Genomic DNA, 19,131 nt, shown 5'->3' with positions numbered 1-19,131 from the left:
GAACCAGGTCGATTTTTATTTTTAAGGTACGATTTTTTGGCATATATGTCATACTAGTCATCCATTTGGGCGTGATGACGTAATCGATGATTTTTTAAATGAAAATAGTGGTCATGTGATAGCTCATTTGAAAGGATATTCAATTCTCTATTCAAATATATAAACATTAACATAATTATTCATATAGAATGTTCAAAAAAAAGTTTTTTAATTAAATTATTTGAGACAAAATGAAGAATATATGTAATTCAAAAATTCACGTTTTCTTGTTGTCAGAAAACTCGAAAAAAATGTTTATCTGACAAATAAATATTCTTTTTTACTTAAATTCAATGTTGAAGCTGCCACTTACCTGCCTCATTGCAGTTCAAACATATTCTTTAAGCGAAAATCAATGTTTATTTTGACATGAAAAACGTTTTTTTTCCAGTTTTCTGACAATAGGAAAACGTATTTTGAATTAAATAAATTAGATAATATTCTTCTTTTTGTCTCAAATAATTTAATTAAATTTTTTTTTGAACACCCTGTATAATTAATTATATTAATGTTTATATTTTTGAATAGAGAATTAAATACCCTTTCAAATGAGCTACCACATGACCCCTATTCTTATTTAAAAAAAAATCATCGTTTACGTCATCACGCCCAGATTGATTACGTCACTAGTATGATATGTATGCCAAAAAATCGCAATTTAAAAATAAAAATCGACCTGTTTCGGGATTTTTCCTCAAAGTCGCCGGTTTACGAAATAATGAATTTATGCGTTACTTTATGGACGCACTGTAATAAAAAACAACAATGTTTATGAAATATGAAATAAACAAAAGATGTGAAAATCGCTGTAAAAATAGAGACATAGAAGAAATAAAAGAAGACACAAATTAGTTTAATAAGAAAATTCAAAATTTAAAATAGAAATTAGCAACCTGAACATCGAAGTAGAAAATTTGGAGTGTGAAATTAGAAGGAAAAATTTGATAATTCATGGTAGAGCAGAAACTGACGGTGAAGCATTTTACATGATAAAAGAAAAGGCAAAGTCAGTAATATATAGAACTTAGATACAGATACAGATTGAAAGCGATATCATAGAGATCAGAAAAGAACCACCATCATCATCATCAATCAGCCCATTGCATCCACTGCTGGATATCGGCCTCCCCTATTTCCGTCCACTGTCTTCTGTCCTGGGCGCTTTGAATCCAATTTGTGGTCATTATTTTTGTATCATCCGTCTTCCTATCGCGTGGGTGGTCTTCCTCTACTTCTTTTATCGGCTCTTGGTCTCCACTCGAGCAACCTCTTTGTCCATCTCCCATCTGTCAGACGGGCCACATAACCGTCCCAGTTCCATTTAAGTTTAGCCACCTGACGTACAACATCTGTGACTCCTCGTCTCAATCGTAGTTCTTCGTATGTCACGTATAAAATATTATTTACAATTATTCTAAAAAACCAGATAAGAAACATGTGAAAAGAAAGTGCTGAGAAATATGTAGTGCAAAGACTCGGGAGTCCCTTTCGGAACTCTTTCTACACCTTTCAGATACTTACTCTCTTACGACGAGTCTATTGTATCACCCAGTATCTTTTGGACTTAACCTACGATGACCGGGTGTTCGGCACATCTGAAAACCCAGCGACTACAAGCCTTCTCATGATCACTAGGATCAGCAGGGGCCTCGAATCTGAACCCATCCTACTATCCGAGGCGTGTAGACGCTTCATAAATTTGTGGATCTAAGCCACAAGCTTGCTTAAAGGTACCTTCTTGTGAGAAGTAGTAAAGTGAGAAGTTGTGAAGCGATGAGCTTTGTCCATCTCATACCCATACATCACTAACCCAAGAAACCTGCAAAGTCTGTGAGAGAAGCTTCTTAAACCAAACCTAGCAGTACTGCATAGCGCTTCAATTACAATCGAATTTCAGAGTGAACAAACCCTCTCTTTCAAGACTCACTCAGCTCACTCTTTCCCTTCTACACCTTAGTGTCATATTAATTTGGTCTTATTGGTCAACGCAGTCGCAGCTATATCCCTTCTAATTTTCACTTAAATCATCTCACTAGCAAAATCAAAGAATACTCCCAAACTGTTCCGTTCATTAAGTCACTCCCCATGACTATTCCTTAATCTTAAGTGACGACTTTGTATAAACTGCTCGTCAAAAGTTAGGTATATAGAAAATTATGCTTATTTTCATAGTTGATGTTTTCGCGAACAGACGGATTCCGCTATTTTCTTTTATTTTAGATTTTTCTTTAGTATTTACACAATTGTGAAAAGGTTTACTCAAACTTATTTTTTGTACTTATACCGGGTGGAAGAAAAGAAATGTTATTCTTATGTTAAGTTTGAGACACCCTGTATGGAGAACGAGGTACAAATCTGAGTATACATCAGAATCGTATTGTAGTCTTATGTTTTGTGAACGTGTTGTTGTTTGATTGTCCCTGATATCTTTAGAAACAAAAAAAATAGACGGTTTTGTAATTTAACATATCTGTGTTTTAACCGAAACAAAAGTTTGAGATACCTTGTAGGGAGAAAAAGGCACAAAGGTGAGTATACCTCGATATTATGTTGTAGTCTCATATTTTGTGAATATTTTATTTTTTTAATTTCTCTTTCTAATAATAATATCTTTAATAACAAAGAAACTAGACGGTATTACTCTTTAATATGTGTTTCTATGTTTAACATGTGTGATGTGATGCATGTCGTCAGTTAAAACACATATTAAAGAGTAATACCGTCTAGTTTCTTTGTTATTAAAGATATTAGAGAAATTAAAAAAACAAAATATGACACTACAACATAATATCGAGGTATACTCACCTTTGTGCCTTTTTCTCCCTACAAGGTGTCTCAACCTTTTGTTTCGGTTAAAACACATGTTAAATTACAAAACCGTCTATTTTTTTTGTTTCTAAAGTTATCAGAGACATTCAAAAAACAAAATGTTCACAAAACATAAGACTACAATACGATTCCGATGTATACTCACATTTGTACATCGTCCTCCCTACAGGGCGTCTCAAAATTAACATAAGAAAAACATTTCTTTTTTTCCACCCGGTATAAGTACAAAAAAAAAGTTTAAGTAAACCTTTGCATAACTGTGTAAATAGGTACTAAAGAAAAATCTAAAATAATAAAAAAATTAGCGAAATCCGTTAATCTGTTCACGAAAAAATCTACTATGAAGATTCAGCAGAATTTTCTATATCCCTAACTTTTGACGAGCAGTTTACTTTTACTATAAGTATAGTACTTACAATTTATGTTATATAAAGCTATTATTGACTAAATAATCATAGTCGCCCGCAAGTAAAATTAGGATGACTGCGAAATATAAATCTTACTTACTTGTTAACTGGAGCCAGATTTCTAGTAGTATCTATCTGAAACAAGAATTTACAATAGAGAATGTCTAATTTACAATATAGAATATTAATTAACTATATAGATGGGAAATATGCCACAATTAAATTGAAAAAAAATTATTAACGTTTCGACGCCCAAATCAGGTGTCGTTGTCAAAATATATAATACTACTAAATTAAACAAAAATGTTGTTGCTTAGTAAAAAATTCTTCTAATAATTTATTTAATCTGACTCATTTATATCGACAATTCAGACATATATTATTTTTTTCAATTTAATTATGGCTTATTCCCATCTAAATACTTAATTATAAAAATACCACAAGGAAATAGCTTCAGAACAATATAATATTAAAACGTGTAATCAGGGAATAAATAGAATTTGAAAAACATTCAATAAATTTAAATACAAGAGATGATACCCAAAGACTCTTAACTGTATGGAAACCAATTCTACAGAAACGTAGGAATTAAATTGGCGACCCCACCCAATTGCATGTGCCTATCACAAGAAGTTCTGTAAGGTATTTAAGCTCAGAATATAAGCATTCAGCGGATAAGAAATTAGTTCTCGAACATCAAGAAGAATCAGAACTAATCTGACTTTATAATGGCTGATCTTGTCAAAACTACGTCAAAACAATGGTTTAAACAAAATTATTCAACGTAGAGGCAAACCCGCAAAACCATAAATGCATAATATAAAAATAGTGTGAAACCTGTTAAAGTTCCAAGAACTGTATTTACATTTTTAGTACAGCTACACTTGCATAATCCATTTCAGCTCCAAAATACTTACGATATCTCTCTTAAACAATCTTCTTCTTCTTAAAGTTCCATCTCCTAGCGGAGGTTGGATATCATAATGGCTATGGTCACTTTGTTGGCTGCTGCTCTGAACAGTTGTAATGAACTACAGTTAAACCATTCTCTAAGGTTCCTCAGCCAGGAGATGCGTCTTCTTCCTATGCTTCTTCTTCCTTGGATCCTTCCTTGCATAATAACTCTCAGCAGCTCATATTTCTCTCCTCTGGTAATGTGACTCAAATATTCTAGTTTAAACAATCTAATAACAACATATTACTTCCCCAAAAGGCTAAAATTATTCCACGTCCTTTTCTCACACGAGCTGGAAGGAACGCAGGAATTTTAATCACTGCTGGAGAAAAGGGCGTGCGGCTGCCTACGAGAGAGAACCCTTCATGAAACGAACGACGTAATTACAGACACAGATCAGAATCCTTATGTCACAACCAGTGGGAAGTAGGTGGAGAGGTAGGGCAAAACTTAGATGGAAGAATGATATAGGTGAAGATACTAGGAAAATATGTCAGCAAACTGGCAAGGGTCGGCAATGGATATAGACTGGAGAAATAGACTTGAGAAGGTCGAGGGGATATAGGGATGTAGCACCTATGATGATGATGGGATTCATTCCAGTCTATGGCAGTTTTATAGAATTCTCCCTTTAGCTTCATTCGTCTATTTCTCAATTATTCTGTAATACCGATCCTAGGTACTAAAAACTATCACTTTTGACAATTAATTCGTCATCCAAAGTTATCATTTTATTTGTAGTAACTCCATCTTTAAATGGACATTCCAAATACTCTGTTTCTGTCCTTCTTCTTCTTACTCTTCTATCAACCATTTCTGGACATAGGACTCTCTCAACTCTTTCCATTGATCTCTGTCCTGAACAACATACTTCCAAGTTGTTCTGGCTGTTTTTTTTTATGTCATCTACTCGTCTCATGTGTAGTCTTCATCTTGGTTGTGTACATTGATAAGGTCTACAATGTTGTATTGTGGCGTTACAACGTTGGTCTTATTGCCTAGTAGTGTGGCCTGTGAAGCTCTATCTGAGTTTGGCCACTTCTGTAGTGATGTGTTTCTGATCTTACCCAGTCGTTTCTCTTTCTATCCGACAGTCGTAAACCTAACATTGCCCTTTCTATTTCTCTTTTTGTTGTAGCTAGTTTGTTCATAGTAGCATTGGTCAGGGTCCAGGTTTGACATCCATATGCCATGACAGCAAGAATGCACTAGAAGATCATTTTTCTCGTCAAGTATTCAGATAATTTGCGGTGCTTAAGTAGAACTGAGTTTTCCAAATTCTGCCCATGCGTCTTGCTCTTTCAAGTTATTTCCGCATTTCTGTTCTAGTAAGTTTTAAACCTTTTTCCTTGAGAACTCGTCTCCACTGTTCCAGTTTTTGTTGTAAATTCCTTTCACTATTTCCTACTAACATTGCATCATCAGCATGCATTACATAGCAGGGAATGGCACCCTGTAGTTTCCCTGTTATCTGATTAAACACTACTAATGAAATGAAATTTTCGCATGAAAATACATATGAAACCTAAAGAAACCTAACCTGTTAAATTAAGTTCCAAGAACATGTATTTGCATTTTTAGTACGGTTACATTTACATAATCAATTTCAGCTCCAAAATATCTCTCTTAAACAATCCAATAACAACATATTACTTTCCCAAAAGGCTAAAATTCTTCCACGTCCTTTTCCCACACGAGCTGGAAGGAACGCAGGAATTTTAATCACTGCTGGAGAAAAGGGCGTGCGCCTGCCTACTAGAGAGAACCAACCCTTCATGAAACGAACGACGTAATTACAGACACAGATCAAGATGTTAAGTGCCGAATGTGGCATTTACTCTCTTTCATTAAATGACAGAACGACTTCATTACCACTATCCCGAACACTCTGCTATATTGCTTTGCTTAACATACGTCTCAATTGCATTCACAGAGTTTCATTAATAATTTTATTTGCATTTAGCTATACTGATTATTTTAGTACAGTAATTTAAATTGTAGAAGGACAGAAAAAGGGTTTCTACATTACGAGTATTACATAATAGTCATCTTAGTGTTGTAGCACCATTAACACGTTAAATGCCAAAGCCTTAACGATGGGTGACATTTGTGTAACACCAGCGTTCCGAGCGGTATTTTATGTAGCACGATAAATTAAATAAACAAAAAATATACAGTAGAACCCCGATAAGTCGGCCCCTGATAACCCGGACCGATTTTCATCAGACAAACATTTCAACAATTCAAAATAAAAATGTATGTAATATAATATTTGAGAGATAATGTGTATTTGTGTAATTTGAATTATTCGGTACTAAAAATGACTCATGGCACACGACGGCATGGCAGAGCGACGTTCATTATCTTGAATTCTCGGAAACAACAGGCACCTATAGTAGTATTCCTTTATTTATTTCAATCAAACTGTCTTAGCATTGTTTAAAAACGACTAAAAGACTATTTAAAAAATTCTTTTTTAAACAATGGTCTTAGTCTTCACTGTTCTAAAATAACATAGCATCGTTCCGATTCTGACTGTATTGTGTGTAGTACAGTCTTGTATTGTTCGCTTCCGTTTGCTTAGGTTTGTGTTTACGTGTTTATAGTACATAATTTAGATGTGTACTGTGCATATATATTTTTCAATTATAACGGAGTTTATCTGTAAGTATACCGTATTTTATTAATTTTTACCATATTCTCCGGCTAACCCGGATTTTCGATAACCCGGACCGGTCGCGGTCCCGATTAATCCGAGTTATCGAGGTTCCACTGTATTCAAACAGTGTAGTTATGTAGCAAACCTAAACAGGTGCAAAATTGATGTAGGTCATAGGCATGATGTTCTTGGTGCTACTTTTCGGAATGTCGGGGTGGGTTACAGATTGAAAGGGATGGGTTATTAAAATAACATTAACTATTAAAAGATATTAATCGTTGGGCGCCATTAATAAATCAAAATAAAAATACTGCCATATGCCTATCCAAAAATAAAGAAAGTTACTTGCAATGTCGTTCCATCTGATATAGGTTGGTACTTACCACATTGCGGTCGTAAATTGTCTGTACACCTTTCCAACAATAAGGATAAGAGATGTAGTGTGCAAAAGAAAAATACTGATATAAGTTAAAACATAATAGGCGTTTATTTATAAAAAAAATAAGAAAGCAAAAATTAATTAAAATGAATGAGTAAAAAAAATTAAGTCCTTCACGAGTATGGTTGTTCAAAAGAAAAATAAACAGTTTATTACGAGTACCTGGTGACCTGGGACTGCATTGCTGACCAGAGCTAACGTACACCTGGTATAGCTCAACTGGAACTCTTGTTATCCAACACTTTTCACTAACACCTTACATTTGTTTGACCTAAAGTACTATTTCACAAAGTTTTATGATACGAAGATAAAATTCCAAAGTTTTTGTTTTATTTTTACAAAAGGTAACTGCTTGATTGATTGTTAATGTAACATTCCAACATTGGAATGATGTAAACACTGTTCACTTGAACATAGCAAAATTTTATTTGAATAATTGAGTTTTTTATTTTATTAAAAAGTTGGGAAACTAGCTCCGCGAACTTGCATTAATTTATTTTTAAAAACAAACATAACAGAACTGTTCCTTCCGATACACAAGAACTAGACACCGGAACATACTATCATGGTATTCACTATAACCAACATTGTTTTCTCATTAAGAAAACAGACTAAAAAGATTGGAGTTCACTCTAAACTGTCTCGCGGACTAAACCAAACGGTCCGCGCCTCAACTCTACTCTGTCGTAGCTAGATCTTGACTCCTCTCTCGTCCTAATTCAAGACAAGATTCTCCTTTCAAACACAGAAATTACACTCCCATTATGACAATCACCAGATAGTTATCCAATTAGAAGAAACCAAATATTTCTTCTACCAATCAAATAACCAGGGTATGTTACTAAGTTACATTTCACTAAAATCGTAAATCTTCTTTTGACGAATCAAAATCATATAGCTATATTAGCTATGGCTTTCGTGTTTCCCACAGAATTGCGATCGTACACACATTACCAACTGCGGTAATCTGATCTTATTGAGAACTTCTTATCAACAAAACCTCAGACTCTAGTCTCTAAAAATAATTAAATCCTTTGGATAATTCATTAAAAAAAGGATTACGCAATACTCATACATACGTTTAATTTATTCGTCACACAGGATCGGACCTGATATATTTATACGACAATGAAATTATTGTAGCGTGATTAGTGTAATTACTTCTAATTACAATAAAACTAGCGGTTCGTAATTTATATACGACTTTATTTATATAAGTTACAGACGAATTTATCTTATACACTAAACTTATTCACAAAATATGCCCGTATTTATACCCAGTTGTTATTCTGGAACAATCGACTCCCATCTCGAGCTATCGGCTTGTTCCGCCTACGTGACGTACCTTCCAGAATTCTCCGGCGAGGCCTAGCACATCCGATTACGTCATTCTCGAGGTGTTTACTGTTATACGGGGATCGGCCAAGATTTCTCTTCCGCTACACTGCTCCCCTCTTAAGATCTGAGCGTCTCGATCAGCAACTCTAAATGAAGGCCCAGGATGGCGGAATCTACACGACTCTCCAGCTCTGCATACACCCTTCAAGAAGAAATAACAGTCTACTGTCTTTGAAGGGTACGACATCTTCGGGTTCATGCAACACACAGTGATTTGTACACCAGTTCCTCTGAAGACCACTTCAAGCATGCTTCTCACAATCTTCCAATCCAGATTTTCTACTGCATGGCCTATTTTTGGTAAAGCCAAATTTTTGATGTCATAATTACACACGATTTTCTTCAAATTAGTTAGAACACGCCATATGTTCTCGTAGCTTGGCGTGTCAGTATAAGACTTTCTGGTCACCATATACAGCAAAGATCGAGGACCATCTTCCAATCGCAGTACTCTTCCAATTTTAGGCTGCTGATTTCTTAACTCGTCCAGGCGGCCGAACTTTCTATTGAATACGGACGATATTCCTTTAGTCATCTCGAGGTCTTGGGCAACACAGTGGGCCAGAGAGACGTTTTCTGGAACACCAAACAGATCTTGCTGAACTTCTGTGGTCACGCCGAATCTAGCACTCTTTCTCGCTGCGTAATTTGACATAAATTGATTAAAACTTGGCTGTGCGACATCTTTCATCTCCTGTTGGAGGACTCGTGCTTCTTCTGTTTCATTTGAGCCAGCATATGGTGCAAGACGATTTATGTGAATAACTTTTGGTTTACCGTTTGGCAACTTCTTAATTCTATATATTACGTCATTTATTTTCTTCTTAACTTCATATGGACCTTCCCATTGTCTTTGCAGTTTAGGACATAAGCCTCGACGACGTTGCGGATTATAAAGCCAGACAAGATCACCTACTTCGAAGCTTTCATTCTTGCATCGAGAATCATATTGATCTTTCATTCTGTCACTGGCTATCTGGATGTGTTGTCGGGCAAGTTCATGAATGTTGTTCATTCGTAATTTCAGGCGGTCAACGTAGTCTTCGCCTGCAACATGTTCCTCGGAAGGTCCGCAGCCAAACTCTAGGTCGCAGGGCAACCGAACTTCACGACCCAACATCAGGCAGGTTGGTGTTTGACCTGTAGTTTCATTTACGGCCGAGCGGTAGGCCATCAGGAATAAATGAATGTGTTGGTCCCAATCTCGCTGATGTTCAGATACAACTTTGGACAAGTGTTTACCCATCGTTCGGTTCATCCTCTCGACCATCCCATCTGATTGAGGATGCAGGGGTGTTGTTCTGGTCTTATTGGCACCAATCAATTTACAAACGTTTTGGAAAAGAGCTGACTCAAAGTTTCGCCCTTGGTCGGAGTGGATCTCCAAGGGAACACCAAATCGGCTAAAGAATTCTTTAACAAGTACCTCTGCAACGGTAGCAGCTTCTTGATTTGGTAATGCATAGGCCTCAGTCCATTTTGTAAAATAATCCATGGCTACCAGGATGTATTTATTTCCAGCATCGGTTTCTGGAAATGGACCTGCAATGTCGATAGCTACTCTTTCCATAGGACTTCCAACATTGTACTGTCTCATGGGTGCTCTCTTTTTACCAACCGGACCATTACCGGATGCACACGGTTCACATTTTCGGCACCATCTTCTTACATCATCTTTACAGTTCACCCAATAGAACCGTTCTCGAACCTTTTGCAGAGTCTTCGTAATACCAAAGTGTCCACCTGATGTACCGTCATGCAACTGACGCAATACTTCTGACACTTTACTTTTAGGTACAATTAACTGAAGCTTAGATTCTGTACCATCATCGTTCTCAAAGGTTCTGTACAGAAGATCATCTTTTAGTACCAGGCAATTCCATTGGCTCCAGTAGGCCTTGACTTCTGGACTACATGCACTAATGTTCTGCCAACTAGGTCTCTCACCTTGCCGCATCCAATCCAATACTCTTTTTATACATGGATCATCTTCTTGGGCGTCTTGTAACTGTTGGGGCTGCCATTGCTCATTAATTACGGTGGTTCGTCTCACGGGGCAAAATCGTTCCTCTAATTTGGCACAGTGATTACAATTCGCACTGCATGGTCGTCTCGAAAGGGCATTAGCATTTGAGTGAACTCTTCCGGCCCTGTGTTCTATCTCGTAATCATATTCTTGTAATCGCACTAAGTTAACCGAACACCGACACCAACTGTAGCGTGATTAGTGTAATTACTTCTAATTACAATAAAACTAGCGGTTCGTAATTTATATACGACTTTATTTATATAAGTTACAGACGAATTTATCTTATACACTAAACTTATTCACAAAATATGCCCGTATTTATACCCAGTTGTTATTCTGGAACAATCGACTCCCATCTCGAGCTATCGGCTTGTTCCGCCTACGTGACGTACCTTCCAGAATTCTCCGGCGAGGCCTAGCACATCCGATTACGTCATTCTCGAGGTGTTTACTGTTATACGGGGATCGGCCAAGATTTCTCTTCCGCTACATTATATTTTCCTTGGGACCGTTACAGTGTTAAAGGGTGTATTATTTTACCATGAACACATGAAACATTTTTTTTTATCAATTTTGAATCCTTTAATGGTCTAATAATTTGGTTGGATTTTCTACCCAGGATAAGAAAAAAGAGCAAACAAGACCTGAAGGAGGCGCCTAGGAAAAACATGTCGGAAAGGGGGTTGATATTGGTATAACCCAAGATAGAAACTTCTGGAAAAATATTAATTAAGGAAAGTAGCATGCAAAGGGATACGGGCATTGAGCATGTTGATGTCTAAATATGACAGTTGAATCTTTTTTCAAGAAGGCATTCTTTCAAAGAAGAAAAAAGCAACACATCAGTGGTGGACGATATGTGGGCAATAGGTCAAATAGGTTATTATACGACAAGACAATAAGGTATACATGACTTTAATGATTGCAATATAACAGTCGTAAATATCCAACATTTTATAAGATTTAATTCGCGTATTTCAATTCCCATTTTGTATATAAGGTTTAAATATGCTCCTTTTAAATACATTACAATCTGCGCATTCTAAAGTATTATTGTTTGTGTGTTATAGATATTCCAATTCCGTCTTAAACTTTCGCGAAAAACACTTATTATCTCTTCAGCCAGAATAAACAAGAACCAATCTTTTATTTGTATTGGGTGCCAACGTTAATAAAATAAACACACTTACATAAAAATGTATAAATATTTATGTAACAGTTAAGAAGGACGTTATAAAAACGATAGTGTAAATATGGCTGGAAATCAATAATACATATACATACTTAATGTCCTACTGGTATATTATTTGACAAATAATGACATGATTTCGAAGTCAGTTAAGTATGATACAGTCGAACCCGCTTATTGGAATAGCCTTCGTGCCTAGCAAAAGTATTCTTATAACCGGGATATTCTAATAACCGATCATTGGTGGCTAGTAGAAACGTTTCGGAACCTTAAATTTCGATTCCTTAAAGCGGAATATTCCTTTAAGATATATTCTATTAAGCGGGTTGGACTGTAATGCCCTAGGGCGTTGTTTTGAATAACGCCCTAGGGCATTAAATTTAAATAACTAGTTAAATACTGTCAAGTTGACAAATAACAACCTAAGTAAAACTATGGTTACCACAATTACGTTACGACTATTGCTGGTAAATGTACTTATTTGAAAACTAATTAATTCAAAATTCATTCAAATTTTTTGCATATAAAGAATAATTTAGTCAGACATTAAACGTTGAAGGCACCACGGGTATTATAGATGGGGTCATCTATAATACCCGTGGGGGGATAATGTCCCCATAGATAATAAAGCTTTCGGTCAACGTATAACCCTCGAGCCAAAAGCCCTCGGTATATACACCATTGACCTCAAGCGTTATTATCCTTATAATACCCTTCGTACCTTAATAACTATTAATAACTGCATAAAACTTTGTTATTAAGACAACATAATATATTCCAAAGCGGGATCGGCAGTAATCAATCGAATTTGGCTTTGTACGCAGGTTTACCAGCTTTCCGCATTACTATAATTTGTGCAAATTTAAATTGAACTAGCCGAACATGCAGATTAATAATAATCGAGTACGAATTTCAATTAAGTTCTGTTGGTTATATAACTTCTAAAAGTTTATTTTAAATTTTCCTCAAATTCCCTCCGTATTCTTTTTACCCACGAGTACCTTCAGGCAATATTTATCCGTCGACGAAATTTTCTATTAAGTCCTAAAACAACGCCTATTATGCGAAGTTTTCAATTACGAAAGCTCTCTTGGATGCAGCATAAATTGCCCCTCTCGAAATATTGTATATTATATTCTTCCAACAACACGTAAGCATAATATCCAGTCTAAGCTCAATAAACTCACTCGCCGCAATATGTTTTTGTTTTCCAAGTAATTTCAACTTCCATACACCACTAAACCACCAAAATAAAAAGTAAGGTTATATTGTGTAAGTTTTATATATAGGGCTGGGATTTTCACTTCACGGGTTGTTAGCATCAGTTCGTTGTTGTTCTTATATAAGAGTTTATATTTAATCTTTTCCAAGAAGGGAAAATACCGATGTGGAGAATGATGCTTAGAGAGAACAGCAGTTTATAACCTTAATTAAGAATACATGAAATCGTTATACATATTTCATATTCCATAAAAGACTGTAAGATAAATATATTGTTATATAATTTTATGGGAAAAATTTAGAAAATTAATTTATGTCAGAGACCACGAGATCATAGATTTTCATCGCCCTGTATGTGACCAAAAATTGTAAATAGTATAATTTAGTTAGTAAACAGTGTTTCGCGGAAAGTGAAAATCGTTAGTGATATGTTAATGGTTCTCTGAACGGACTTATACACTTATGCGGTAGGATTAGAAAGTACATTTATTCGCATAGAAGTTAACAATAGGACGTTTACAAATGATTCTTAGAAGGAGAGACGATAAATACGATGGTTGAGTTTTAGAATATAAGGTTTTTTGTTAGCATGTAGAAAAACAAGAGTAATTTTGGTGTCTCCTGGAATTTGATAAAACGGAAAAGTTGTATACAAAAATAATCTGTTCTTGAAAAATGAAAGTATGGATGTAATGTGTAGAGAGGATGTTTTGTGATTGGCGAGAAAGACGGATGGAAGGGGAAGAGAGTGTTGAGTCTGAGTTTGGGGAGAAAAAAACTTTCACTGTGTAAAGAAGATCTGAAGAGACCAGTCCAGTTTTTGAAAAGTAGTAGGTTTGTGTAAAGTGGTGAAGTTGGTAGCCGTGATAAGCAGAATCGTGTTGAAACAAATCGTTGATCGAGTTGAGAAGTTCAATATCCTCGTGTCCGAAGAGATTCCAGTTTTCTGTCTGGAACGAGTAGCCGGGTTATATCAGTTTGCACAAGATATCGAGCAGAGAGAAAATTGAGGAGAGATTACGAGCGAGTGCTGTTGTTTATTTGTGAAACAGTTTGTACGAGAAGGACCGTCATAGCATCCAAGGAGCACGTGTGGGAGAATCCAGGACTACACAATCCGTAAGAGAGGAAAGAAGAAAAAAAAGGTTACTCAGATTATTTGTAAAAAGGAGAGAGTGTTGTATACCACATACCATATTTTTTTCGTTATTGAACAGTTCTACAGCATAGCATAGTCTTTAATAAATTCAAAGAATAAATAAGTAATCTATTCAAAAGGAGAAAATTAAATGTTTTTTTTTATAATACTAAGTACAGTCTACCGAATCTTTTAAATATAATTTTTGTAAAAAAAGGAGATATGTAGCAGAATTAAAGATAAATTTATTAGATAAGAAATAGTAACAACAAAATCGATTTAGCATTCATTTAAATCTTATATTTATGGTATTTTGGATAAATAAATAATATTTCTAGTTTTTATATGACATTGAGTGTATTTATTTTCTCTGTTTTGTCCTGGAAGAAGTAAACAACCAGAGATGCTAGAAGCCACAAACTAAAGGTAATAGATTAAAATAAATTAGCCCTGAGAATAAATCTTATCTGGAGAGTTTTATTTAACTTTGGTTTTGTTTCCATAAGTAGTGAATAATATAATTGGATGAGCATCAAGTTAGCTAAACACCTATCACAAATCGATTCGAAAGTAGGTGGATAATTTGCCGCTAATTAGTCGTTAATTAGTTGTGAAAATACCGATTTTGTCGTTTCTTTTTTTTTTATTTTTTTATGTGCTTTGCTAACTTGATATAAAGTTAGCAAAGCACACCTCCGAAAAATGACTTTAGAGCGTTCGTAGGAGAATCGGAATAGGATTAGTTTTTGCCGCTAATTAGTCGCTAATTAGTTGTGAAAAAATTAATTTTCTAAATTAATGTTTTTTTTTGTTTTTTTGGGTGCTTTGCTACCTTGATATAAAGTTGGCAAAGCACGCTTCCATAAAATGATTTTAGGGATTTCGTAAAAGAATGAAAATAGAATGAGAATTTGCCGCTAATTAGTCGCTAATTAGTTGTGAAGAAATGAATTTTCTAAATTAATTTTTTTTTTGTTTTTTTGGGTGCTTTGCTAACTCGATATAAAGTTGGCGAAGCACGCCGCTATAAAATGATTTCAGAGTTTTCGTAAGGGAATGAGAATAAAATGAGAATTTGCCGCTAATTAGTCGCCAATTTTTTGTAAAGGAATTTTATTCACAAAAAAATTTTTTTTTGTTTTTCACGGTGCTCCGCTTACTAGATATAAAGTTGGCAAAGCACGACTCCATACAATCATTCTAGGGTTTCCGGAGAAGAATAGCAATGGAATAAGAATTCTTTGCTAATTAGTCGTGCATTAGTTGTGAACACACCAATTTTGTCGTTTTTTTGTTTTTGACGGTTCTTTGCTGACTTGATATAAAGTTCGCAAAGCACGCATCCATAAAATGATTTAGGTTTTTTTGTAGTAGCATGAAAATAGGATCAGAATTTGCCGCTAATTAGTCGCCAATTAGTTGTGAACAAATTGATTTTCTAAATTAATTTTGTTTTTGTTTTTTTGGGTGCTTTGTTAACTTGATACAAAGTTGGCAAGCACACCTCCGAAAAATCATTTTAGGGTTATCGTAAAAGAATGGAAATAGAAAAAAAATTTGCCGCTAATTAGTCGTGAATAAGTTGTAAGAATACCGATTTTGTCGTTTATTTATTTTTTTTTATTTTTTTAGGTGCTCTGCTAAATTGATATAAGGTTAGCAAAGCACAACTCCAAAAAATGACTTTCGAGCGTTCGTAGAAGAATGGGAATAGAATGCGAATTTGCCGCTAATTAGTCGCTAATTAATTGTAAAGAAATTAATTTTTTTAATTAATTGTTTTTTGTTTTTTTGGGTGCTTTGGTAACTTGATATAAAGTTGGCAAAGCACGCTTCCATAAAATGATTTAAGGGATTTCGTGAAAGAATAAAAATAGAATGAGAATTTGCCGCTAATTAGTCGTTAATTAGTTGTGAAGGAATGAATTTTCTAAATGAATTTTTTTTTTGTTTTTTAGGTGCTTTGGTAACTTGATATAAAGTTGGCAAAGCACGCTTCCATAAAATGATTTTAGGGATTTCGTGAAAGAATAAAAATTGAATGAGAATTTGTCGCTAATTAGTCGCTAATTAGTTGTGAAGAAATGAATTTTCTAAATTAATTTTTTTTTTGTTTTTTTGGCTGCTTTGCTAACTCGATATAAAGTTGGCGAAGCACGCCGCTATAAAATGATTTCAGAGTTTTTGTAGGGGAATGAGAATAAAATGAGAATTTGCCGCTGATTAGTCGCTAATTATTTGTGAAGGAATTTTATTCAGAAAATTTTTTTTTTGTTTTTCACGGTGCTCCGCTTACTCGATATAAAGTTGGCAGAGCACGATTCCATACAATCATTTTAGGGTTTCCGTAGAAGAATAGCAATGTAATAAGAATTCTTTGCTAATTAGTCGTGCATTAGTTGTGAGAATACCAATTTTGTCGTTTTTTCGTTTTTGACGGTTCTTTGCTGACTTGATATAAAGTTCGCAAAGCATGCATCCATAAAATGATTTGGGTTTTTATGAAAAAGCATGGAAATAGGATCAGAATTTGCCGCTAATTAGTCGCTACTTAGTTGTGAAGAAATTATTTTTCTAAATTAATTTTTTTTTGTTTTTTCGGGTGCTTTGCTAACTTGATATAAAGTTGGCAAGCACACCTCCGAAAAATCATTTTAGGGTTTTCGTAGAAGAATAGGAATAGAAAAAAAATTTGCCGCTAATTAGTCGTGAATTAGTTGTGAGAATACCGATTTTGTCGTTTATTTTTATTTTTTATTTTTTTAGGTGCTTTGCTAACTTGATATAAGGTTAGCAAAGCACACCTGCAAAAAATGACTTTCGAGCGTTCGTAGAAAAATGGGAATAGAATGAGAATTTGCCGCTAATTAGTCACTAATTAGTTCTGAAAAAAATAATTTTTTTAATTAATTTTTTTTTGTTTTCTTGGGTGTTTTGCTAACTTGATATAAAGTTGGCAAAGCACGCCTCAATCAAATGATTTAAGGGTTTTCGTGAAAAAAAGAGAATAGAATGAGAATTTGCCGCTAATTAGTCGCTAATTAGTTGTGAAAAAATGAATTTTCTAAATGAATTTTTTTTTCGTTTTTTTTGATGCTTTGCTAACTTGACATAAAGTTGGCAAAGCACGCCCCCATGAAATGATTTTATGGGTTTCGTAAAAGAATGAAAATATAATATGAATTTGCCGCTAATTAGTCGCTAATTAGTTGTGAAGAAATGAATTTTCTAAATTAATTTTTTTTTTGTTTTTTTGGCTGCTTTGCTAACTCGATATAAAGTTGGCAAGCACACCTCCGAAAAATCATTTTAGGGTTTTCGTAGAAGAATAGGAATAGAAAAAAAATTTGCCGCTAATTAGTCGTGAATTAGTTGTGAGAATACCGATTTTGTCGTTTATTTTTATTTTTTATTTTTTTAGGTGCTTTGCTAACTTGATATAAGGTTAGCAAAGCACACCTGCAAAAAATGACTTTCGAGCGTTCGTAGAAAAATGGGAATAGAATGAGAATTTGCCGCTAATTAGTCACTAATTAGTTCTGAAAAAAATAATTTTTTTAATTAATTTTTTTTTTGTTTTTTTGGGTGTTTTGCTAACTTGATATAAAGTTGGCAAAGCACGCCTCAATCAAATGATTTAAGGGTTTTCGTGAAAAAAAAGAGAATAGAATGAGAATTTGCCGCTAATTAGTCGTGAAAAAATGAATTTTTTAAATGAATTTTTTTTTTCGTTTTTTTGGATGCTTTGCTAACTTTATATCAAGTTAGCAAAGCACCCGAAAAAACAAAAAAAAATTAATTTAGAAAATTAATTTTTTCACAACTAATTAGCGACTAATTAGCGGCAAAAACTAATCCTATTCCCATTCTCCTACGAACGCTCTGAAGTCATTTTTTGAACGTGTACTTTACTAACTTTACATCGAGTTAGCGGAGCACCTGAAACAACAAAAATAATATCAAAAAAATTGCTAAAAAAATTCGTCCACAACTAATTAGCGACTAATAAGCGACAAATTCTCATCCTATTTCCATGCTTTTACGAAAAAACTTAAATCATTTTAAAGATGCGTGCTTTGCCTACTTAATGTTGAGTAAGCGAAGCACCGTAAAAACAAAAAAAAACAGAATTTATGGATGAAATACCTTCACAACTAATTAGCGATTAATTAGCGGCAAATTCTGATTCTATTTTCATTCTTTTACGAAAACACTAAAATCATTTTAGGGAGGCGTGCTTCGCCAACTTTATATCAAGTTAGCGAAGCACCCAAAAAAACAAAAAAAAAATTAATTTAGAAAATTCATTTCTTCACAACTAAGTAGCGACTAATTAGCGGCAAATTCATATTATATTTTCATTCTTTTACGAAACCCATAAAATCATTTTATGGGGGCGTGCTTTGCCAACTTTATATCAAGTTAGCAAAGCATCCAAAAAAACGAAAAAAAAATTCATTTAGAAAATTCATTTTTTCACAACTAATTAGCGACTAATTAGCGGCAAATTCTCATTCTATTCTCATTTTTTTACGAAAACCCTTAAATCATTTGATTGAGGCGTGCTTTGCCAACTTTATATCAAGTTAGCAAAACACCCAAAAAAACAAAAAACAAATTAATTAAAAAAATTATTTTTTTCAGAACTAATTAGCGACTAATTAGCGGCAAATTCTCATTCTATTCCCATTCTTCTACGAACGCTCGAAAGTCATTTTTTGCAGGTGTGCTTTGCTAACCTTATATCAAGTTAGCAAAGCACCTAAAAATAAAAAATAAAAAATAAACGACAAAATCGGTATTCTCACAACTAATTCACGACTAATTA

General features: G+C 34.3%; 1 protein-coding gene across 6 annotated transcripts in view; it reads right to left on the bottom strand.

Annotated features, from left to right (window-relative positions):
• Positions 1 to 19,131, bottom strand: part of LOC114326119 (cadherin-87A) — a 1,008,603-nt gene that overhangs the window by 709,340 nt on the left and 280,132 nt on the right. For 3 of the 6 annotated variants that reach the window (XM_050651140.1, XM_050651141.1, XM_050651143.1), the window contains one exon: positions 3,376 to 3,410. The exons of 1 other annotated variant lie outside the window; for it this stretch is intronic. The gene's annotated coding sequence lies outside the window, so the exon portion shown is untranslated. The remainder of the gene's footprint in view (positions 1 to 3,375; positions 3,411 to 19,131) is intronic. 2 more of the 6 variants (XM_050651145.1, XM_050651146.1) reach the window with 1 other exon arrangement.

The sequence above is a fragment of the Diabrotica virgifera genome, chromosome 5, assembly GCF_917563875.1.
Source record: "Diabrotica virgifera virgifera chromosome 5, PGI_DIABVI_V3a".
NCBI lineage: Eukaryota > Metazoa > Arthropoda > Insecta > Coleoptera > Chrysomelidae > Diabrotica > Diabrotica virgifera.
This window is presented reverse-complemented; position numbering and strand designations above follow the sequence as displayed.